At 37.9% G+C, this 24,627-nt stretch overlaps 1 long non-coding RNA gene across 1 annotated transcript in view; it reads right to left on the bottom strand.

Moving 5' to 3' along the window:
* Positions 1-1,007: 1,007 nt before the first annotated feature.
* LOC137228925 (uncharacterized) overlaps positions 1,008-24,627 on the bottom strand; it is a 76,951-nt gene continuing 53,331 nt past the window's right edge. The window contains exon 3 of the long non-coding RNA XR_010945409.1: positions 1,008-1,461. This is a non-coding gene — a long non-coding RNA (uncharacterized lncRNA). The remainder of the gene's footprint in view (positions 1,462-24,627) is intronic.

Here is a 24,627-nt window from a genome sequence, read left to right as displayed (position 1 = left end):
TATTGCTTTGTTTTGCCCTGCTATAATTCCTTTAGAATCATTTTTACCAACATTCTTCCCAGTTTTCTGTGAATATAAATTTGGAAATTATTGCTTCTGTTTGTGTGTGTGTGTGTGTGCATCTCCTCCTGGATTAGAATTCGTAATCATCCCCAACATCCTGTGCGCAGCCTCTGATTACACGTCTGGAAGCAATGAGAGGTGTGGGGATAGGTTCTGAACAGAACTGGCATTGCCTTACCAGGGGACGCTTCATCGAGGTAATTTAGAATCAACAGGCAAAGCGAGGCTAACGTCCCCTCATAGGGGAAGATAAGCTGCTTCTGATGGAAAGCAAGGATCAGTGGAAGTAAGCAGTTTAAACTCCTCAAATTCACTGGAATCCATTGGAAAATTCTTATTCCAGTTCTTAGAGTTCTACTCCTTCCTAATCAATACTCCAACTTTTACATAAGAGGCACAGCATTGATAAAAATTCCATTTGCTTGTAAATCTGTAACTCACAAGACCAAATCTTATTTCTGGTTCTGAATTTATAGCTCTGTATCTATTAACTTGCTGAAAAATATATTTTTAAGAGTAGTCATAAAAGGATTTTGCCCCTCTGATTGTGCCATAAGCTTGTCTTTAATAGACACTATTTCCTACTTGCCTTTTCTTTGGACTACCTATTTTTATTTTCCACTGATGTTGAAGTCATAGGGCCTTCCAATGACTAATCCCAGATTCCCATATGTGAGAGTCTGTTTTCTGGATCCATGTTTTTATATATTGTATCAGACTGAGTTTGGTCAGGAAAACAGAAAACACACTAAGTATTACAAGCAGGAAGAGTTTTCATATAGGGAATTAGAAACTTACAAAACATTTGAATATCTGGGTTGGGGAAGATAGCAAAGATCTGTTAGATTCAAGAAATCATGAAGTGAGGAATTGCAAGAAACAACTGTTTATTTCCTCAGCTGCCTTCAGCATTAAAGTGGGTGATCAAACAGAAAACGCTCAGAAAACACTGGAAAAAAATCTCCATCTGTTTTCTTATAAAACTACAAACCTATTTGCTGCTGCTCATTCAGTAATGGTGCTTCCTTCCCCTCTTTCTGTTAGGAGATGATTCTCCGTGGGTTTCTAGCATCTCTGCACATCTGGCAAGTAAAGGCACTGACTGACTTCATTCCAGACTATCTTTTCAGAGAGGTTTATGTAGCAAGTAGCCTTAGAAGACTGAGATAGCGTCTCCCTCCAGGGCGAAGGCCAGATAGGGTTACTGGTCTAAGCTCGCAGTTCCTCTCCTGGAACCCACTCCATTGTGTGTGCAGGTATCACCCAGCCCTCTTTTCTTTGCTCTGTGGGATTTCTGTCTGGCAGAACCAATGCAAGTGCTGATCCTCTGACTTCTGTAGCTGTGAATAATAAAGTCCTTCATCTCTGACCCAGGAGTTTGATGTCCTCTACCAGCTTCTATAAAACAAAGGCAGACTAATTTAACTTGCAAAGAGTATAAAATTTCAAACCTCCCAGCTCTTGACACCAAATTTCATATCTCAGAGGAGGACCTTTGTTTTCTACAAAGCAGAAAAAAAGCACAAAAACAGGCAAAGATAGACAAATGTTGCCCAACACCTCAAAAAAAATCATCCAACAGCTTTTAAAAAAATACGAATATAAAAAATATTTCAGTTTTTGGGTTTTGGTTCATTTTTTACATACCTCATTCATTTTATCTTTTGTCTTTATGAAATCCTTACTTATATATTCTCATTCACAGTGTCTCATTTATATAGTCATGGAACGAGCGAACTCTTACTGTCTGCTAGGCTTTGAGTTTAAAATTATGAGCAAAAATATACATTGTCTCTATTCCATTGGCATTTTTCTATATTGTTTATTCCTAACTCCTTAAGTTGAATGTTTCACAAATTTTAAAACTAACTATGGCTTTAGTTACATTTCATATTTATTTGAAGTATTCTTATTTTCATGAATTTCTTAGTTATGTGTCTTCTATAATTTGATTTCTTCTTCTAAGCAACACTTTTTAGAAAAGTGTTTTTGTGATTCTCCTTTTAAATCTTAAGTGTGAAAGGTATTTGCACAAAGTGCTTGTCATGCTAAATGTAAAAGAGTAGAGAGCAGATTCTCTAAAAATAACTGAAAATTTTTTTGAGTTTGAGTAAAAAAGCATTGGTTCAAAGCATAGTACACATCAAAATATACAACGCTTCAAGAATGGATATTTGGGGCTTCCCTGGTGGCGCAGTGGTTGAGAGTCCGCCTGCCGATGCAGGGGACACGGGTTCGTGCCCGGGTCCGGGAAGATCCCACATGCCGCGGAGCAGCTGGGCCCGTGAGTCATGGGATTTTAAATTCATACAAACTTTCTAATGGGCCATTTAGCAGCATAAACAAAAGGTTGAACATTTTCATATTATTTAATTAAGAAATTCTACTTCTAGTACTATACTCTAAAGAAATAATTTTGCAGTTGGCAAAGATATATATTCAGGAGAATGGCCACTGTAGTTATTAGTGAAAAATTAAGAACAACACTAAAAATGCCCATTAACAGGTACTTGAGTAAAAGTTGATAAATCTACCTATTGAAATTCTATGTATCATTGAGAATGAAGACAAACATGTATTAACAGGGAATGGTATAGTATTCATGGTAGAGGACTGAGTTATGTGAAAGCAGATTTAGTTCCAATATCCAATTAAAAATATATGCATATATTATAAAGTATACATACGAAGTATGAAGGCTTTACACCAAAATGATATTAATTATTTTTCTGAGTGTTTTGATTATAGGTAATTTTTCCTCTTTTAGTTTATTTTCTATTTTTTTCTAAAGGATATATATTATTTGTGCAATATAAGCAATATTAACAACAAAATTCCTGTTTTTTGCTGTGTTTTCAATGTATATAGGAAGTTTCCAGCTGTTACAGTGGCAGAGGTAGTTGAAAGAGATAGAGTGTATGGATTAGAAATGCTGATAAAAACCTGTAGATGCTTCACTAGATGAAGAATTTATTTTAAAAACAACAACAACACTTGGTCCAAGCAACCCACAAGATCACAGGCAAGATTTTTCATGACCTACTGTCTGTGTTAAGTAATCTGAAATTCCTTGAGGGTGCTAAAGCAATTGTATTAAAGAACACTTTACGTTTAACTTAGTTACTGCTAGATTTTAATGACAGGGGTGGAGGGAGTTGGGTCACGGCATTTCTCAGTACCGAGCTTGGGGAGGAGAGTTGCACAATTTCGGAAATAGAATCTGAGTCTTCTCTGCTTTCTTTTATATGAGTTGATTAAGAAAATAATCTGAAAAGGGTTCCATTGCTAAGTGAATGCTGCTAACCTAGGATATAGAGTGTAAAAATGGCATGGACGTTGCTCTTCCTGAAGGGTAGATTTCCTGTTTTCAGAAAACTTAGGAATGAGTCCAAAGTCTCCTTTGTAAATGAGAATGCCTAATTGTCTGGGCTTTTACCTTTGTACTTTCATCTTCCTAAAGCATCATTTCCTTGAATCTTGGTCTTGATTCCTGCTGGGTCAAATTCCCCTGGCATCAGTCCATATATCAGAGACATTATAAACTTTCACATGAATTCAACATTCTCTACATACTTCCTTAATTGGATCATTGTCATTTTCTCTGTATACTTTGGATACTGGCAAACTGCCTTTGATCTTCTTTGTAATTACATGTCCCTCTGCCACCCATTCATATACTAGTTTGTGTTGTAGTTAAATTAATCACAGAACTCTATCACCAAGACTTCTCCCTCAATATCATTACCATCACACAATCTTTTATTGGCTTAGACACTATTCTTGGCTGCTGTTAAAAAAGAAAAAAAAACCTTAATCTCTTTACATTCTGTTTCTCCTTTATGGAGAGAGTAATTGAATTAATTTTACAACATAATTTCAGAAATAAAAAGTTACATGGTACATCTCTTTTGCAGCGGAAACGAGTAATCAACCAAATACAAGACAACAGAGTACGTAATAGCAATTATATTTCTTAAAGTCAGAAACTTCTTTTTTCTGAAACAGAAACTAGAGCCTTCCCAGTCTCTCCTACTTAACTTTTCAACAATAAAATGATTTCTTCTAAGAAGTCCTGTGGAATCTCTTTAGCTTTTCTATACAGATGGTTACCTTTGTCAAAGAAAAAACAGTCTGATAGTAAAGTAATTAAAAAAAAAAGATTTTACTCAGGAACAACTGCAGTAGGAGAAAAGAGACCTCATTATAGAACTGGGCTCAATTCTGAATACAAAAAGGAAATGTGGGAATTTATAGCCCAAGAACAGATGGAAGGGTGGGGATGGAAACTTATTAAGAGGAAACAGGAGGGGTAAGGGGATTCTGGTTAAACTCACCTAACAGGATTCTTGCTGAAATCAGCAGGCTAGGGTAATCGAGGGTGATCAGGTACCAAGGGTGGGGGATTTTGGTTAAAATTGGGCCACTGGGCAACATGCCCAAGAATGGGGCTAGTCTGGCTCAGAAGAACCGGACTAAAGTTTGGTAAAGGAGAGAATCCTTGTCAGTCTCTCCTCCCGTTCAAGGAAAGAAGCATGTCTCTTCTAATGTAAGTCCATTTCTCATTTGGTAGCATTTTGTTCATTAAGGACCAACTGAGGCATCTGTTGGAACTTGGTAGTAGAGGATATTTGCTGGATGGTGCTAGCAGTCAGGCATCTAATGAAAGCAATTTCTATGAAAAACAAAGATGAATACTTGGAAACCCGGTTTCTGAGTCCAGAGTAGAGTCAGCCGAGATTTCTAGATGCTGGACTTGAAGACAGCAGTGGCCATCCAATGGATCTCCTGGTTTACAGTTTGAACATCTTTGGTGATGGCGTTGGGTGTTCGGGTGAACTTTCTGAGTTGCCCCCATAGCAGCAGGCGTGAAGGTCACTCATATATGATCTGTGTGATTTATTTGAAGTTTATATCAAGCCCTCCAGTTTCAACTTCCAGATTTCAGGAAAGAAGGCAGGAAAAGGGCAATTTTTGTTCTTGGTGCTGACAAGTAATTACAGTGGATGAAGAACGAGAAACGTTAGTTTGGAGAGTTATCGCCAGATTATCAGAGGAAACTAGGAGAATCGAGAACCCACAGGAAAAGGAAGAAGCTGGTCTAAAAGCTTGAGTGGGAACACTGAGCATGTGTGTGGGGTTTTTGAACTTTAAAGTATGACGGTGTAGATGAACCACAAGTGTTAGAGTCTTTAGTTCTTTCCTTTTGAGCTGGTCAGATTCCCCAGAATGTTCTCTTCCATCTCCTGCTTGGTGGGTAAAGGTCTGGCTGTAAGAATTCTGGGACTTCAGTAGAAAAAGAAGACTGGTGGTTTCAACCCAGCCTACAACATGCATCTGGTCACTGCATCCCCTACTTTCTGTGTGATACCAACATTTTCATTCATGCCACTTGATCCCCATTCCAAAGACCCTCAATCTTACCTTTTCCACATGCATCCTTTGTCTTCTGTCCAGTGAGATAGCAGGGAAGAGGAACTAGAATTCCAACTACTTTGCAGTTTCCCCCAAGTTTCCTCATTTTAGCTTCTCTCCCTTCACTCCTATTTCCAGAGGCACATGGTGTGACCTATTCCTGACTCTCTGGTTGATTCTCTGCTTTAAATCAGGGGGCTTCTCAGGTCTCAGATCACTGCTGCCTTAGGATTCCTCTTTTTCAGGTCTGCTCAGCCAGTTACCACAGGTCCATCTGTTTTCCAGCTTGCAAAATGCACTGCTGTTAGCTTTGCAAATGTCATGAATTGCTAGGACTGTTAAGTCTTAGTTCCTTTTTCCCAGTTAAACTGCTGAAGATCTGCATATTCCCCTGAGATCCTCTTTCGGTCACTTGAGAACATACTCCTAGGAGTATATCCCTGAGCTACCCAATTTGTATGCAGCACACCATGGGCTGCCACAAAAGAGTTGTGGGTGTGTCACGAAATCCTTTCGGATCACGAAAGCCCTGCTGCATGTTGTATGTCCGAGGTGCGCAAAAGAGCATGGTACGCAGACCAAAGTCAGGGCTAGGATGTAAAACTGTCTTTACATACATTCTGTTCCTCTTGCAATCCAGGTGCATTTTTAGAGGCATCTAAGCTAGCGGCTGTGTCACAGCGCTAGCAACGTATGTATATTCTGCAAATGAAAGATTCACCATTATTTTGAAATTATTGATTTGAAAGAGTTTGAATGGATTTGAAATCTATTACAGTTATTATAAGACATTTTATCATTAAATTATTAATGAAGGAAAGAATATCTTTACTGGCTTTACACATAATTTCAATAGTTTCAAATGTTTAGTTTTAAAATATGTTTAAATGATATTTCATATATCTGTATGAACAAAGGTTTTCCTTGATGGTGACTATCAAGAATTTGAAATGATCATCATTAATAGGTCTTGATCAGGAGCAGTGTATAGCCCTTTCAAGCGTAAAGTGAAATTTTTTAAAGTATTTTTTAAACAGACATGAGCTCAAGTTTCTCGTTTAAAGTTTTCAGTGAACGTTATTTGCATGTTTCATATACCTTCAGTATCTAAATTTACCCCCAAATTTTGTACTTCATTTCCTTTCATATAAAAACTGTACTTAAGTAGTAACTGTAAACGGAAAGTAACCTTTAAAAATTGTACAAAATTTAAAAATTGTTTAATTAAAAATAAATAAATAAATGTTTTTTAAAAGAGAGTGAAAAGACCACCCACATAATGAGAGAAAATATCTGCAAATCATACGCCTCGTGAGGGGCTTTTATCCAAAATATATAAAGAAATCTTACAACTCGATAATAAAAAAATATAGAGAACCCAATTTTAAAATGGGTAAAGAGGGCTTCCCTGGTGGCGCAGTGGTTGAGAGTCCGCCTGCCGATGCAGGGGACACGGGTTCGTGCCCTGGTACGGGAAGATCCCACATGCCGTGGAGCGACTGGGCCCGTGAGCCATCGCCGCTGAGCCTGCGCGTCCGGAGCCTGCGCGTCTGGAGCCTGTGCTCCGCAATGGGAGAGGCCACGGTGGTGAGAGGCCCGCGTACCGCAAAAATAAATAAATAAATAAATAAAATGGGCAAAAGGTCTGAACAGACATTTCTCCAAAGAAGATATACAAATAGCCAATTAGCACACGAAGAAAAAAAAAACCTGTACTTAATTTTCACCAAGCTACATGGGGAATCACTTAACTCCCTTCAATTTATCTTAGACTGGATCCCTGGAAATATATTTTGAGACAGAGAATTTGAGGCAGATTTACTGGGAAAGGCCTTCCGGAGACACACCTGTAAGGAATTAAGGGCTGAGGCAACACAGGACAGAGGCAGAAGCTGACTGACCTCACAGTTTACAGCTGAGGCCTCAGCTGATCCCACTTGGATATCTGGTATTGTGATGGTCTTTCAGAGTTGTCTCAAATTGATGCAAGGGGCTGGGCCTATATATTCTCACATCAGACATTCATTACACCTGCTCAGAGGGCATATAACGTTGAGTCAGATACACTGTGAGAAGCTGGAATTTCATTTCCTATCAGCTTGGAGATGGGTAAGTCAGCCCTGGGCAGGGCAGTACAGAATTTGCTGCACTGAGTGCTCAGGAAGCACTGCTGAGTTATTGCTGAGTTATCACAGAAACTGACTTTATTTCTTTAACTTCCTTGGGCTTTTACTGAGCAACATTCATTTGGATTATTTACATCGGGCCTACTTTTTCTGAATACTCTGTACCTCCTGAGATTTCATCAGCGTTGCAGATGATAGTAGTAAGTGCTATAAAAGGGGAAGGGGAAGGGGAAGATAGGACGAAGTGAGAGAGTGGCATGGACATATATACACTACCAAATGTCAAATAGATAGCTAGTGGGAAGCAACCGCATAGCCCAGGGAGATCATCTCGGTGCCCTGTGACCACCTAGAGGGTGGGATAGGGAGGGTGGGAGGGAGACGCAAGAGGGAGGAGAAATGGAGATAAATGTATATGTATAGCTGATTCACTTCGTTATATAGCAGAAGCTAACACACCTTTGTAAAGCAATTATACTCCAATAAAGATGTTAAAAATATATATATAGTACTATCTAATATTATAAAGTAATTTACATGTTGTCACATCTTTGTTGCTACCATAAAACTTGAGGGGATGTTGACAGCTTCATTCATTATTGTATCACCGGCACCTATAACACTGACTGGAATATAAGCAGGCACTCAGTAAATATTTACTAAATGAGTGATAAAATAAATGAATGCGTGAAAGGCCTCCTGGACCCAGTTCCAACATGTGTTTTTGGAGGCTTCCATACACCAACAAGCAATTCTCAGACGCCAGCAGGGTGTCGGAGAACTCAAATTCATTCTGACACTGTCTACCCGGAGATGGAGTCAGATTCTACAGGTAAAGGGCTCAGTCCCACAAGACAGCTCTTCACTTCAGATGCCAGTTGCAAGCCCAGGTTTTCACCTGTGCATCTCAGCTACCGGCTTTCCGTTAGAGGTTTCCACAATCCTCTCCTCAGGTTCAATTAATTTGCTAGAATGGCTCACTCAGGAACTTAGGGAAACCTGTTTACTCACTAGATTACCAATTTACTATAAAAAGATATTAAAGGATACAAATCAACAACCAGATAAGGAGATATATAGGGTGAGGTCCCGAACAAAGGATCTTGTGTCCTTGTGGAACTTGGGGCTCGGCACCATGGCACGTGGAAGTGTTCTGGTTCTCCAGTGTGGAAGGTCTCTGAAAAGGGCCAAAAGGCTGTCCTTCTGGGTTTTATGGAGGCTAATTATACATTACTTATGATTGACTAAATCATTGGCTAATGGTGACTGATTTAACCTCAAGCCTCTCTCCTGTCCCGGGAAATCAGGGGGTGGGACTGAAAGTTCCAACCCTCTACTCGCATGGTTGGTTCTCCTGGCAACCAGCCGCCAACCTGGGGTGGGATCCAAAAGTCACCTTCATTAACATAAACCCAATTGTGATGGCAGAAAATCCAAGGGTTGGGAGCTGTGAGGCAAGAACTATGAATGAAGACCAAATATATCTGAGAAATATATTTTGGTCATCTGAATGAGTACCACAATTAATGAATGCACTAACTTCTCTTTCCTCTTCTTCTTGTCCTTCTTCTTGTCCCCCTTCTCCTTCTCCTCCTCCTCCTCCTCCTCCTTATTCTTCTTTTACTTATGTTCTGCTTCTCAATATCTTATTCTGCTATAAAATGTATTTGAATGGCAAAGTCACAAAGTCAATCCCGGTAACTCCCTTGGACATCAAAGTGTTCACACATTCTTGAAAGATCACCTGATGAGATGTCCTGTCCAAGAATTCACTGTCTACATTTTAAGGAACATCATTTTCTTAATTTCAATCTATAATTACCTTAATTTTTAAGTGCTTTTTTTGTATTATAATTGATATGTAAGAGCAGAATTGTCAGTTCTATAGAAAATGAAGTTCCATGTCCAAACATTTCTCAACAAGTTGCCATCGTCTTTGAGTAGATTTAGAACTGAGGAACATACACTCAATACTATTTTCCATCTCTTATCTCTTTCAGGATGTCTTACTCTGATAATTCTCTCTCTTAGAAGAGTTACAAATTTTCCCTCTGGGTGTTGATAACTTATCTGAAAAAGGTACGGTGCATTTTATACCTTCTGTGTGGGCTTTTTGCTATTAATCTGTTCAGAAATTATTTCATATACTTCTGTTATCACTAGAAATAAATGGTCACGGCAGTGTTTTGTTTTTGTTTACTGGTTTTTAATCAGGCCATCAGAGCTAGCTCCTTCAGTTTTAAAATACATTTCAATTTTTTCATTTTTCCATTTCTCTCCCATAATCATTTGATTGGTTATTAAGTTGGGACCTCTTTTTCTTACAGTCCATAGTGCATGTGCCATCGCAAATGTTATGGAACTTGTGACACATTTGGGAGACAACTTTAATAATACAACTCTTACACATTTCCAATACAGAAAAACTTTTCTTCAGATTGACTGAAGATATTTCTGTTGGCAAATGAATTGCCTTGTTTTCTGAATTTTTCTTTAGGTCTTAATGTTCTTGGTTGTATGTCCAAAATTATCACTTCCCTGTACTATTCCTTGTCTCCCTTACAGACATTGATGATCTTTCATATAAACACCTTTTTGTTGCTGTTATTTTTAGGGCCTTTGTTTCAAACAAATGTAATCAGTCACTTTTCCAGTTTCAAACAGTTTAATTCAAACCAAGTTCCAGGTAGTCAAGCACCATTTACAAGAGGTACTACCTTTTATAGGACTCAAAATTTCAATGTTTATCTTCCTATGAATATATCAATAAAGTCCTTAGAGAGGATCAGCTAGATTTGTCTCTGTCCTCATTCTATTTAGATCTTCCTTTTCCTGTCTAGGAGCTTTTTTGTATATTTTTATATTCCATGGCAGTGATTTCTTTACTTCCTAGTATCATGGGGAGTTTCTACTTGCTAAAAATTGCTTGTTAATTGCAATATATAATAATTATTAACATTTATTAGTACTATGTTTCAAGTGCTCCTAGTTTGTAAATCATTTCATCATTTCCTTTAATCTTTTTTACATTCCTCACAGAATATTATTTTGACCTATTTTATGAATGAGGAAACTAAAATCAGATTGGTTCAGGAATTGTCCATCATCAAACCACCAGTGCCTAGGGGAATCATGTTTCAAATCTTAGCTTATCTGTGATATTTCACTGCCTTGTATGTATGATCTTCTTTAAAATATTGATTTCTTTCCTCCGTTAGAGCCCCCAAATCATAATTCCATTGGTCTTGTAATTCCTATGACTCTGTCTAAATTTATGAATAAGAGCATGCAATGCAGTAATTGCTGGAGATATGTCTTTCTTGTAACATTGTTGGGTGCAAATCTTCTATGTGATGTGAGTGTGATTACAAGCAAACTTCCCAGGGTAAAGAAATTTGTTACTCTTGTGGCTGAGAATACTCAAATTGAGTAATATAACTGAACTTACCAGTTAAACATCTCATGTTTTCCCTATATAAGATATTAATTTTCTAGTGCTCTACCTCTAGTGCTACCATCCCTGCTTTAAAAAATCCTATATTCAATGTCCATTTTTCAGGTTGCATGCATTTAGAGCAACTTTTGCAATGTCTTTTTGAACTCCTTCCAAATATTAACTCTTATTCATCCAAGGTGCTCTGTACAAATAAAATTCTACAAACTGAGCTCAATATGAAATATTTCTGGCAAAATAAGGACTCCTTACAAGTTTGAGATAAATGTTAAAAATAAGACAGAACAAATAAAATGAAAAGAAATGAAACAGAAAAGAAAGAGCATTGGAAATTTTGATTGGGGGTGAGGATTTTATTAGTCTTATCTGGAAAAATTAAATGAGAATTGTGAATCATGTTAAGGAGTGAATCATGCTATCAGATTACAAATTTCATTTTAAAGATACAATATTTAATATAGTGTGGTAGTGGCTTAAGAATTGAGGGACAGATAATGGAGTAGCTCTAGAACAAATGTTAGAATCTCAATATAGGATTTAAAATATCACAAATTCGTAATAAAAAGAGCTATTTGTAACATTGTGTTGGAAAAATTAACTATTTTGAAAAAAAAAGGCCAATTCTCAGTTGGCATTACATCTAAAATATATTGAAGCAATGAACAGTTTAAAGGTAACAACTAAAACTATGAAATATCAATACATATGGATAGTTAAGATATGGAAGATGAGAACTTTCTAAGAATGAAATCATAATATGTATGAAGATAAAATACATTTGCCTATTACATAAAAATTTAAACCTTTAATATATCAAACATTAACATTTTCCATTCTGTTAAAATGTTTACTTCTTTTATATCTAAATAATATAAATCAGTTAGCAAAACAGCCAAATTTATGAATAATTATTTTACAGAAGTCATATAATTAATAGGTACATAAATATCCAACTCATTATGAATCAGAGAAATGCAAATAAAAGTATGTGTCCTATAATAGCCTATAAATTGACACCAAGAGAAGTATAGTACTGACTGTTATCACTTCAACCAAAGTTGGCATCACAAGGTGGCAAGGAAGACGGTAAAAAATGAGGTTAAATGTGTTTGCCAAAGAGCAGTGAATGTAGGAGAAAGTAAATACTTCTGGTCCATATAATTTGTGGATCTACCTCTCCACTATTTCTTGGGGTAAAAAAACACAGGCAGTTTCAAGAAAATTGCGTCCAACTTAAGACAGAGAGGCCCTGCGTTCAAAACACAGATAACCAACTTTGGAGTGCAGGTGGTGTCTTAGTCTGTTCAGGCTGCTATAACAATACCGTAGACTGAGTGGCTTATAAACACTAGAAATTTATTTCTCACAGTTCTGGAGGTTGGGAAGTTCAAGATCAAGGTGCCAGCAGATTTTGTGTCTGGTGAGGTCCTGCTTCCTCGTTCACAGGCTACAGTCTTTTCTCTGTGTCCTCACATGGTGGAAGAAACAAGGGATCTTTCTGGGGTCTCTTCTTAAAAGGGCACTAATCCCATTTTCGAAGGCTCCACCTTCATAACCTTATCACCTCCCAAAGGCCCCACCTTCAAATACCACCACATTGGGGATTAGATTAATATATGAATTCTGGGGAACACAAATATTCAGTCTATAGCAGGTGGTAACTGTTTACAGATATTATGTATATTATATGCATATATGTAATATATATTTACATTTAATAGTCTGTATAGATCTAAAAGCAATGATCTTTTAAGATTCATTGATGCCTATAAGTGCTCATATTTCATAAATGTATGCAAAGTTTAAAAATTCATAGCTTTGGTCAGAACTCAGACATACTAAATATCTTTATATATTATTTAAAATGAAAAAATTATGCTTAAACTCATGCATGGTTTTCCCTTTCAATTATAATATAAACATGATGCCAGCTGATTAATTTAATTTTTCTTCCATAGCTCCTTTTCACATTTCAGTTGAGCCACAGAAATACTAAATGAATACTATGTATATATTTTTAAATGGAATATTTTTTCCAGGTTGTATTTCTACCAGAATCTTTTGTTCCAAGTCATTGAATGCATTTCATAAGAATGAGTCACTTCAAAATGAGGTTTCTTGGATTATAAGCATAATGTCCATGTGTTTAGAAAGAGAAAAGAGAGAAATATTTTTTTAAAAAAAAAAAAGCAGATGAGTAAGTTAGCATAGCCAAAGGGCAGCAACATCTGATGTGGTGACAGTCTTTGCATGCTTCATGTATTAATGCAGTTTCCATAGCAGCCAACATATCACATGATAGTTCAAAATAATTTATAATTGCCAAGAATTCTTAAAGGGAAACATACCCAACTCTGATATAATTTTTAAAATCAACTAAGTGTTTCTGAATCTAGATCCTTGACTCAGGCCCCAAAATGAAATTTTATGGGAACCACAACCTCCAAATCTCTACCTCCCTATCCATAAAATAATGATAAAAATATACGCCATGCCTGCCTCATAGGATAAGTGATTAATAGTTATGAACGTGCTTTGAAGAGTGAAATCTGATGGACAAATACGGGACCGATAATTTGCAGAATCATAGACTATTATAACTGGTAGAAAGGTTAGAGGTCACCCGGTCCCAGCCCCTCACTTCACAAATGTAGTAAAGGCACTAAACTTGTCCACAGGGTCACATTAGGTGAGCAAGAAGGTCGGTCATTTGTTTCCACATCCAGCGCACTTGGCCTTTACACCTCTCTGTCCCTGTGGTCGGTTACCGCTCTACGAGATCCACCACCCCCTGCCTGCCTGAGTCTCCACAGTGGTTAGTATGGTCCAGTCTTCAGAGGACACAGTCTGCACAGATCAAGTCATATGGAACTTCAACATTTATATTTTTTCACAGCTGAGAACCTTCCTATTAATCCCACACTGAGCCCTTAGAATACTCTTCTTCTAAGCTCTTTCAATTGTTTTGGTGTTTGAGAATGATCTTTGATACAACAGAGATTTGTAATAGAACTTTCAAGATTCTAACTAAATTTCAAGTACCTAGGCATTATGTAAATCCAACAGGGAAGAGACTGTCTCCTGAAAGAGCTGTTGTCTGAGTAGTCAATTGAAATGATCCATGGCCCATTTTCATTGTGTGTGGTATATTTTAGTTTGGGGGCAATTTCACGTACAGATCTAGTTTTAATCCTTTTAAAAATATTTATTTATTTGGCTGCACCCGGTCTTAGTCGTGGCACGTGGGATCTTCACTGAGGCATGCAGGATCAGGGTCTAGTTCCCTGACCAGGGATCGAACCCGGGCCGCTTGCATTGAGAGCGCAGAGTCTTAATCACTGGACCACCACGGAAGTTCCTAGTTTAATCCTTAAATAAACTCTCTTTGAGGAAGGTTAACCCGATTTTGCTGTTGGAAAAACCTGATTTTTCAGAGATATTAATTAACCTTTCTATTGTGACAGTAATATTGGAGCGAGGATTTGAACTTAGGTTTTTTGTTTTGCTTTGTTTTTAATCAGATGCTTTTTCTATGACTTAAAAATCAATAAGTGCTTTTGATCAGTCTTGCCCACTGGCTTGGTGTCATCTGCCTGTGTGCCCTAGATTGAATGAAGCTTGGCACAGTGACCAAATTCTTAAACAGGTTCCGAGATTTCCTAAGCCATTCGAACATGCCTTCTTGGTCCGTTTCTTCTGACTTAGCTGGTAACCTTGCCTGTTCAACTTGAACCATTGTTCTCAACTCTTGGCTGTAACACTGATTACTGATTATGACCATCTCGATTTGATCCTACTGCCCCATGAACAGACTTCACATACCCTGTCCAGGCCTGGTAGATAAAAACCGCTAAGGGTGAATTTGTTAACTGTGATTGGCTAGTGCTTGATCAAAAATAAACTGCTAGGGCTTCCCTGGTGGCACAGTGGTTGAGAGTCCGCCTGCCGATGCAGGGGACATGGCTTCGTGCCCCGGTCCGGGAAGATCCCACATGCCACAGAGCAGCTGGACCTGTGAGCCATGGCCGCTGGGCCTGCGCGTCCAGAGCCTGTGCTCCGCAACGGGAGAGGCCACAACACTGAGAGGCCTGCGTACCGCAAAAGATAAATAAATAAAATAAAATAACCTGCTAGTGGCAGGGACTTAGCAGCTTGACATCCCTAAACTATAATATATTCTAATGACTTTGTTTACTTTGTAAATCACTTTTTCATTATATGTCTGTATCCACAAACTATCACCATTACCCTTCTCAATCTCCCCATACCCCATTCCCTGCACAATATACCTCTTATTTATAAAGCACTTAAATATTAGAAATAGAAGACACTTCTAGAGATCATTAACCCTTACCCCACCATTTTACATATTATGATTCTGGATCACAGAAAATGTAAGGTCATCCGGGTTATTGGTGGCAAAGTCCCTGACAATCAGCTATCAATCTGTCTTCTTTCTAGAATATCAGTTTTTAATTTATTCATTCTCGTGGTTAGCTTCTCCTCTTTCTACAAAGAATACATCAAGGATACCATGTTGAACAAAGTTTACAGATAAATTTTACCTTATTTAGTTATCCTGATGCCATCTTCCTGCCCAGAGTGTAGTCATTGAGAGAAATCATAACAACTCTACCAATTTACAAGACAGGAATACTTATTCATATAAGTTTGGCATGTCTTGGAAAATTACCCAAACATTAATAATAAGTCCAAGAATGCTTTGGCAAAGAGTGCAGGATTTAAGTCTGCAGCCAGTCAGAATACATTAGCAAAGAACCAATCATCTGATAGTCAAATTCCACGGACTTCAAATGGTCCTAATTAATGGTGCTTCCTAGACTTCATTTTTCATGCTAACACACAAGCAATATATCCCAAGGGGAAGGTAATAGTATATCCCAAGGGGGAGGTACCCTTCAACACTCTAAACTTCATGAGTGTTCAATAAATGTGAATGATTGACTAATCCATTGAACATGCAAAGTAGTGGTAAAGGGTGTGAGCCCTGGAGTCTAACTACCTGAATCTTATGTCCCTTTTACTTTTTGTAACTTAGACAAGTTACTTGTTCTCTGATCCTCAGTTTCCTTGTCTTTAAAATGGAGCTAATAATACCTCAAAGGATTATTGCAAGCAATAATGAGATATTTCAGGAAAAGTGCTTAGAAATTCTCTGACACAGAGGGAGCCCTTGATAAATGTCAATTATTATGTTTAAAACATTGAAAATTTTCTTTTCCGTAGACATGAAGCAAATGACAGATTCTGTTCTCTTTCAGAAAAAGGAATCCATTCATTTTCAGAAAAAAATGATAGTTTTTACAAGCACAGCCTATGTCTGAGTTCCAGCCTCCACCCAATTGTGTGATCTTAGCCAAGTAAGTTAACCCTCCTGCTTCTGTTTCCTCCTATTTAATGTAAGTATCATAGTACTTGCTACCTTGTGACATGTTATGAGGTTTAGATGAGTTACTACACATGAAATACTAAGTTACTAAGTTGGCCTATAGTTAGCACATTGAAAACATTTGCTATTATTCTCCATCTTATGCATAAAGAAGGATACCATCAGAACTACTCCAATCAGCAGACTTACTTGAATGTGAAATAAAAAGTTTTGCCAGCCATTTTCATTATTCTTTGAAACAAAATATTTTATATTCTTATTATGCCCAATAACTATTACTCTATTTGACAGGAAATGGTGTGAGATGAAAACGCCTGTAAATCACAATTTTTTTTTTTTTTAAGAGTCTGCTGTTGAATTACTGTTTTGGCCTTTCAGGGTTGAGTCAGATTAGTTGAATAACATACCACCTTCCACCACCACCCAATTCCCACCCAGGTTCTCTGTGGAGTTGTGAGTTTGTAAGTAAAAGAGATTGCTTAAATTACAGAAGAGCACAAACGTCGAGAGTGTTGCTGTGCCAGCAACATTTCTGCTAGGTGGGATGCATCAGGCCTCCTGGTTCAGGACCCCTTAGCACGAAGATTACAATACTCTGGGCCATGAAAAGGGACAGGAAGCTGTTGCTGTATTGCAGGCTGAATGAGAATGAGAAAGCAACACAACATCACTCATGAGTCTAGTTTTCCCCTCCCCTTAACCTTTTCTTCCAGGACACCTTGACTTTTTTTTTTTTCTAATATTTATTTATTTGGCTGCATTGGGTCTTAGTTGCAGCATGCAGGATTTTTAGTTGTGGCATGCGGACTCTTAGTTGCAGAACGTGGTATCTAGGTCCCTGACCAGGGATCGAACCCAGGCCCCTGCATTGGGAGTGCGGAGTCTTAGCCCACTGGATCACCAGGGAAGTCCTGACACCTTGACCTTTGATTTTTAGGCTCTATCAGATACCGTGTGCATATGAATGTGTGTGTGTGTGTATGTGTACAAAGAACAAATAATTATACCTATATCTTAAAGAAAAGTTTAAGAGAAAAAAATATATAGCTCCACCACGCAAGATATTTTTCTATTTGTCTTCCTGTTTGCTTCTGTATACTTTGTTACAGAAGTAAAATTAATATATATATATGTGTATATGACTTTATATCATGATTTTTCCTCTAAAAATATCATATTTTTACATGATATAATTTGACAAATACCAGGAATGCTGTCCCCTGCCTTTGTGTAAAGCATGGCCCTTTCTAGTTATTTTATTAATTTTCTGTCATAACTATTCCTGAGAAGAAGAGTGAGCTATTCTTTTAAATATATTGAGTTCCTAACACCTTGGAGACTATTCAAACCCTTTCATCTAGGAGTGACAGGAAATCTGGGGCCTCATGTTCTGACTGTTTACAGGTAGGCAAGGAAGGAAAAGAAAATTAAAAGGAAGAAAATAAGACTAACAAGCAGGGAATGGGAATTATGAGTATTTCCTGCTTCCATTGGTGCCCAAGCTGTGTTCTACCCAACGTATTTCCCTACAAGTCCAAAGAAATATGAACTTTATTTTCTTTCCAGAGTGGAGACAAAATACTTCCATAGTTTGGAGTAACTAACCATAAATTACACATAGTCTATACTTACCCTACTCCACTGGCTATGCATTTGCCTGTCACGTGGTGACCTAAACACATCGTGTTTTTTTATAACATCTCTCTTTTTTTTAAATCCAGAACAGCATAGCAAAAGAATCATTACTTCTATGACCAATCAAGAAACCATCTCTCTATATAGTATTTCCACAGGCTACTCTTCCAAAAAGAGAGCATCTGCTACAAAGTAGTCATGTATTGGCTCTGTTTGGGAACCCTGTGTTGCCTATGCACAGGGCTGAATTAGTGCTAATGCGAATGAGGTCATGAGTTTAATTCTCACGAGGCTTCTCTTTGTTCCACAGTTGGCCTAACCTTGCCTGGTTTGCTGGCTTGCAAAAATAAAAGGAAACTCACAGGCTCCTCTGTGCCTCCATATTGGGTGGAGAGCTGCTAGACCTAGACTTTTGAGAGTGTCAGGATGGATGGGACTTAGGGCGTCTCCTTGGGATCCCTAATGACACACACATGCCTTGACAAAGGGTTCCCTGTGACTTTAAGGGGTCAGAGCTGCCCAGCCGAGGGACCAGGCAAATTTTCCCAAAGGAAACTACATCTCAGCCACCATCCAAAAGGGACCCTCTAGGTCAGCTTTTCTTTGGAGCTGGAGTTTCACCTTTAGGAGCCCATAAGTCTGCTGCTTCCTCTTCTCTACAGGGAGCGTTTGTGCAGGCTCTGTGGAGACATCAGCTTCTGCTTGTTTCTCGGAGTCAAAGGGGCCTTCTTCAAAGATCTAAGGGTCTTTTCAAGATCCCTTTTCACTTTCTATTTCTTGACCTCAGTTTTAGAATTTGCTGGAGTATGCAGATGGTCCTGTTTTTCCTGTAAAGTGAGATACAAGGAGTCTTTCCTGCAGGAAGGAGAGACCAGAGGCTGCACTGGAGGGAAAGCACCAAATGTGGAGCTCCTCTGAAGAGGATTAGGCAGTGATTTCCTGGCCTTTCCCCTCCAACAGCCTGCACTGTTTGACTCACCTTCTGGGAGCCAGTACAGTGCATGAACACAAAAAGCCCTCTTCCCTCCTTACCATAGGGTTCTACATCTAGATGAAGCCCATTTTGACTGTATCATGGTGTGAAATTCTCCCCTCTTCTCCACTGGGAGATGGGAGAACATAAGAGCCATGTACATTTTACTGGATAAAGAATTTAAAACTGATACGAAAAGTAAAAATATAAATGAGGTCCTATACCAACAGTACGAATAACATCATGGGAAAAAGTTATTGTTGATGGTCAGACATATTCTGTGAGAGATTTTCTACTCTGAAAAAAATTACCATACCCAGATTGTATATCCAGCCCTTTCTGAGTAAGGAGAGTAGTGAGTAAAATTGAGGGAAGCCTCAAAAACAAAACCGTAGCAACAAATCATCATGTCATTATCATTGGACATTTTATACTGTGTGATCCAGATACTGCCAAATATTCCGGTATAGGTTTGTGTACTCACACAATCTCGTAAATAGAATGAAACATGCGCATGCTCAGATCAACCCCTTAAGACAATCTGTGATGGAGTCTTGCCTGCCATACTGAGTTAAGCCACATGGTACATCACTGCCTCCTACTTCATACGTGTCCAGGCTGGTCTTTGGGCCACTGTTGCTCAGGAACTGTGTACTATTGTCATCCCTCCCTTGAAGGCTGAGAGCAAACAGTGTGCAAACCTGAAATATGTGCCCATAGACTCCAAATCACCCAACATTTATTACAGCTAAACCAGTGTGAAGAACGAACAGTTAGATGTCCTAACCCTCACACTTCAAATTCACTGCAGCCCTAGATATAAACAACAATGGCTGAGTATTGAAAGAGAAGATCATGCCATGAGAGGTTTAAAAATGCCCACCTGATCAACCCACCTCTACCATTCCAAATCGTACCAACTATTGTACCAACACGTTGAACATGTTGAACAAAAACGTCTCAAAGCCAGGACACGTTGAACAAACTTACTGAGAAACAAATTAAAAGTTTAACTAAGTGGTTAAAAAAGAGAGTAGCCTTGAGTAGAAGATGCTGTTGGTAGAAGTGTGATGGGAACTGATCAAAATTTTCAGGAAAAAGATAAATTGATAAATAAGTGGTTAAAAGTTTAATACAAAAGAGAAATTGATAGAAGGACCATCATCTGTCACATTTCTTTAAATTTTCTGACAATTCCAACCCCTCCAGATAACTTAAGCAAACCAAAGCCCAAGGAAGTGAAATCATTTGTCCGTGGAAAAACTGTGGGCATAGCTAGGTCTTAAACTCGTCTCTTGGACTCTTAGCCCAGTGCTCTTTCCATCATCCTTTACTGACATTAAAGAAAAGCAGTTTATCGTGACTTTTAGGAAGAATCTTATGACGTCTCCTGTGCAGTACCCACAATATATTTCCATATTAGTCTGCCTTGAGGCCTGGATCCTATCACCAACCAGGGTGTGCTTTCTGAGGACTCAAAAAAGTCCCTTCAGAAGATGACACACTTCTGAAGATGATATTATCACAAGACATAAGTAGATTTTCCTCACCAGAATTTTGCAAAAGCCATGACTAAGTGACTCATCTCAACATGCATAAAACTCTCCAGCAAAAAATGGATATATAATTTGCTAGTGAATGTTCCTTGAGGAGGGAAAGGGAAATTGAAAAGAGAATTCGGATAGGTATTTAAGAGAGATAGTTTGATATAAATGTTGTATTTACATCTTTTAGGAATTCTGTTTTCATATTTCTATAAAACATGATTGATAATAAGGAGCATTGTGGTGCCTAGTGAATACAGAGCCTGAAAATAAACACTTGTTTTGTTCAGACTGGATTGGTATCTGTTCTACATCTAATTTGTTCTACCTCTTGAATTGCGGGTGGGGCTAAAGCTGAGTTTCTAAATCTTGGTTCTATTATTAAGCAGGAAACTTTTCAAATAACTTAAGAGGAATGATTTTTATTTCTCATTAAAGAATTCAATGTGAGAGTTATACTGAAAACATATTTTAAATGTTTTTTAGAATAGATTTGCATTACATGTACACTACCCACTTTCCTTCTGCAGAGGGTCATTTCACAGGCTATGAGATGTGGAATTGCAAGAATCCTGGGGTCACTTTCACTCAGGCAACTGTTTACTCGAATTCCCCTGGAGAATGTGAGCCATGACTTGTGGAGATTTAAGGGTCAAGATCAAGAATATATCAAGTTTCAACAGTAAATTCAGAGCTGGAAATGAATTTATTGCTTAGCAAGTGTTTGGGATGAAGTAAAAGGGGAAAAGCAAGATGAGTAGATCAGTTATAATTGCCTCAGCTGGGAGATGTTTTGTCCAACAGCCATCTTTAATGACTAGTGACTCACCATATATAAACAGCTGAGAGTGGCTTAATGGTTCACCACTCCCTTTTTCTGTCTCTCACAACTAGGTTCAGTATTTCCCAGACTTCCCATCAGCAACTTCTGAAAATTTACTACATCTTCTAGTGTTTTCTAGAGTTAGGAAAGTTGCTCTCACACCTTGTGTCTGAATGTCTTTGCATTATGAGTAGTTTGGGCTAGCTGTTTTAGCACACAACATCTGCAAAGTAGGGCTAATAATACCTATTCTGTCCAATTGTTTTGAAGATTAATAAGATAATGTACATACCACTACTATAGGGTTTGGCATCAGGTAAGTGCTCAATAAATGATAGATGCTACTACCAATTACTACCATTTACTTTATTCTGGAACTAAGTCTGTCGTGATTCCCCTCATTCTACATCTTAAGTGCTGACTTTCTCTCTGGGATTTCTGGTAGATGTGGCAAGGGCAAGGATGTAAAGGAGAGATTATGCTCCCCAGGAATAACAGGAATTATCGGAAATCTGATTTCATGGATGTTCACAATCTCTATGATTTTGAAGGGGTAGAGAAAGTGGTTCCAAGTTATCCAGGGAATATTAAAAACAGTCTTTGCCTGAAAAAATCACACCCAAACCTTCAAAATTTACTCTGTTATTATGCCATCTTATTTCATGCTCACTGCATTCTCTATCAAAAAACTTCAGTACTTCACACGTAGTAGAGATTCAGGAAATATTTGCTAGAGGGTAGACATTCTCAAAGAAAGTAAGTTTTATTTATTAGCAGGCAAAAGCTAAACCACTATAGCAAGCTGCTCTCTACTGTGCTTCCTCTGATGGTGTGTTGGTCTCTGTGACCAAACTGACTCTTAAAATTATCCTTATCCTGTTTGGTTCTATTTTGAATGATGAAGTATAGTTTGCTATTTAAATGCTCCTGGAGTTGTGTAGGTCTGTTCTCAAAACATAGCACCATCACTTCTTAGTTGTCTCTAAACAGCAATATCATTATCAAGAACATGTACACTTCCCTGACCTAATGTATGCACTCAGTGTGTCTTTATTACTAGGAGAAGCAAACATAGGTGCAGAGTAGAGGCATGTATTTAATTAGCCTACCATAGCTTTCATTTGGGGAATTCTCTCATTGGTTCTTATCCTTTCAAATGTGTCTTGACATTTGTTTGAAATTTTGTACAATCCACCATGTCCTTTCAGCACGATCCCATTTATTTTATGTGGTAGTTTGTCTGATAATGCCAAGTATGAAAGTATCTTGGAAAAGTTCGGTGTTGTCACGATCAGAAGTTCACTTAACACAGCCACCTAACATAAGTATCATATTTTCTTTCCTAAGTTATAAACTCTTGAGGCCCGACCTACTTCACTGCTCAGTTCCTATTGTTAAAAAGCAAAATTCAACTGAGTGAATTTTAAAGATCTAATTGGCTTTATTCAGTGATTCATGAATTGAGCGGCATCCCACCTAGCAAACAGAAAGAGCTCCAAAGAGCTATACAAAATGACAGACTTTCATAAGCAGAGGTGGGTGGGACAAGGAAGTTACCAGCAAAGAGCGGGTTGTTTCAGGCAAGGTCACCTTCCTTTGGGAGATAGCTGCGGTCTACCGGGCAGCTTACCTCACTAGTGTTGACCAGGAAATTCCACACTGACTTGTTATGATTACACTCCTGGGAGAGGCTGACACTGCAATGAGGTTAGGTATTAAGTCTGGGTTTGGTGATGTGAGCTTAGCACAAGTGACTCCATTATGGGCCTGTTACCTCTTTTTTAACTTTTAAGGAATATAGTTAAGAAATCATGGCATTTTATTTTTATGTTGTTTATGTATACTGACCAAAGTAATTTATTTGTTATATTTCCCCTGTGATGCCTGACTATCACTATAGTTAACTATAGTTAATCACTATAGTTGATGTTTCATCGTCAAATTAAGAAAATTGGCAAAGCTATGGGATGTTCATATTATTTGTAGTCATGGTTGCAAGTATGGAATGCCCCACCTCTCCATGAATAATAGCTTGATTTCTCTCCAGTTTTTCTTAAGCGTTGCATAATGTACTAGTAAAATCATGTCCCAAATACCAAGTATATTTCTTCATAAAGATCAAAAGATTCTGAGCCAACATTAATTTTCTAAAGTCAAATTTATTTCAAAGGGAAATAATGTGACCAACATTCTAACAAGAAGCAAATAAGATATATTTATTTTTAGCCAGATACAGAAAGATAATATTGCATGATCTCACTTATATGTGGAATATAAAAAATTTGAATTCATAGTAATAGAGAGTAGAATGGTGGTCACTGGGGGATTGGGGGAGTGGTAAAGGGTAGGGGAAATGGGGAGATGTCAATCAAAGTGTACAAAGTTTCAATTATAGAATAAGTTCTGGAGACCTAATGTACAGCACAGGGACTATGGTTAATGATAATGTGTTGTATACTTGGTATTTGCTAATAGAGAAGATCCCAAGTGTTCTCACCACACACACAAAAAATGGTAACTATGTGGTGTGAGGAGTGTGATAATTATCTTGATGGTGGTAATCATTTCACATTGTATATGTGTATCAAAACAACACATTGTACACCTTAAATAAATACAATTTTTATTTGTCAATCATACCTTAATTAAGCTGGGGGAAACGATATATTTATTTCTGCTGAAATTATCATATTTTGTTCTTCATAGCACCCATATAATGAAGAATAATCAAAATATATCTATAGTATAAATTTTATATTAGCAAAGACCGTTTACATAAATTTCTGCATGTTTTGTTATGGCTTATAACAATATCATCTAGTTCAATGATTAGGGTGTGCTATATGCCAAAATGTTGGTTTTAAGACAGTAGAAAAGATTGATCTATTGCATTTAGGTGTCCATCGTGATAAATATCTCTGAGACACGGCAACAGCTCGGTAATAAACTCCTTGGCAGCGGCTACAAGCTTGACAGTGATGTATGTCTCGGGCACCTTAAGAGGAGCCCGGCTCCATTTACTTCAGGTGATACCTGGTTTCCCTTTTTCTCCAAGGCAAGAATTTAATTGGTTGTATCTGGTAGAGATGGTGGAGTGGAATGATAGGGGAAGGACACAGGAAAGGCGAAAGGATACACAATCATAACTGTTTCAGAAAGTTCCTTCAACAAATCAGGAAAGGAAGGA

The sequence above is a fragment of the Pseudorca crassidens genome, chromosome 8 (genome assembly GCF_039906515.1).
Source record: "Pseudorca crassidens isolate mPseCra1 chromosome 8, mPseCra1.hap1, whole genome shotgun sequence".
Classification (NCBI taxonomy): domain Eukaryota; kingdom Metazoa; phylum Chordata; class Mammalia; order Artiodactyla; family Delphinidae; genus Pseudorca; species Pseudorca crassidens.
This window is presented reverse-complemented; position numbering and strand designations above follow the sequence as displayed.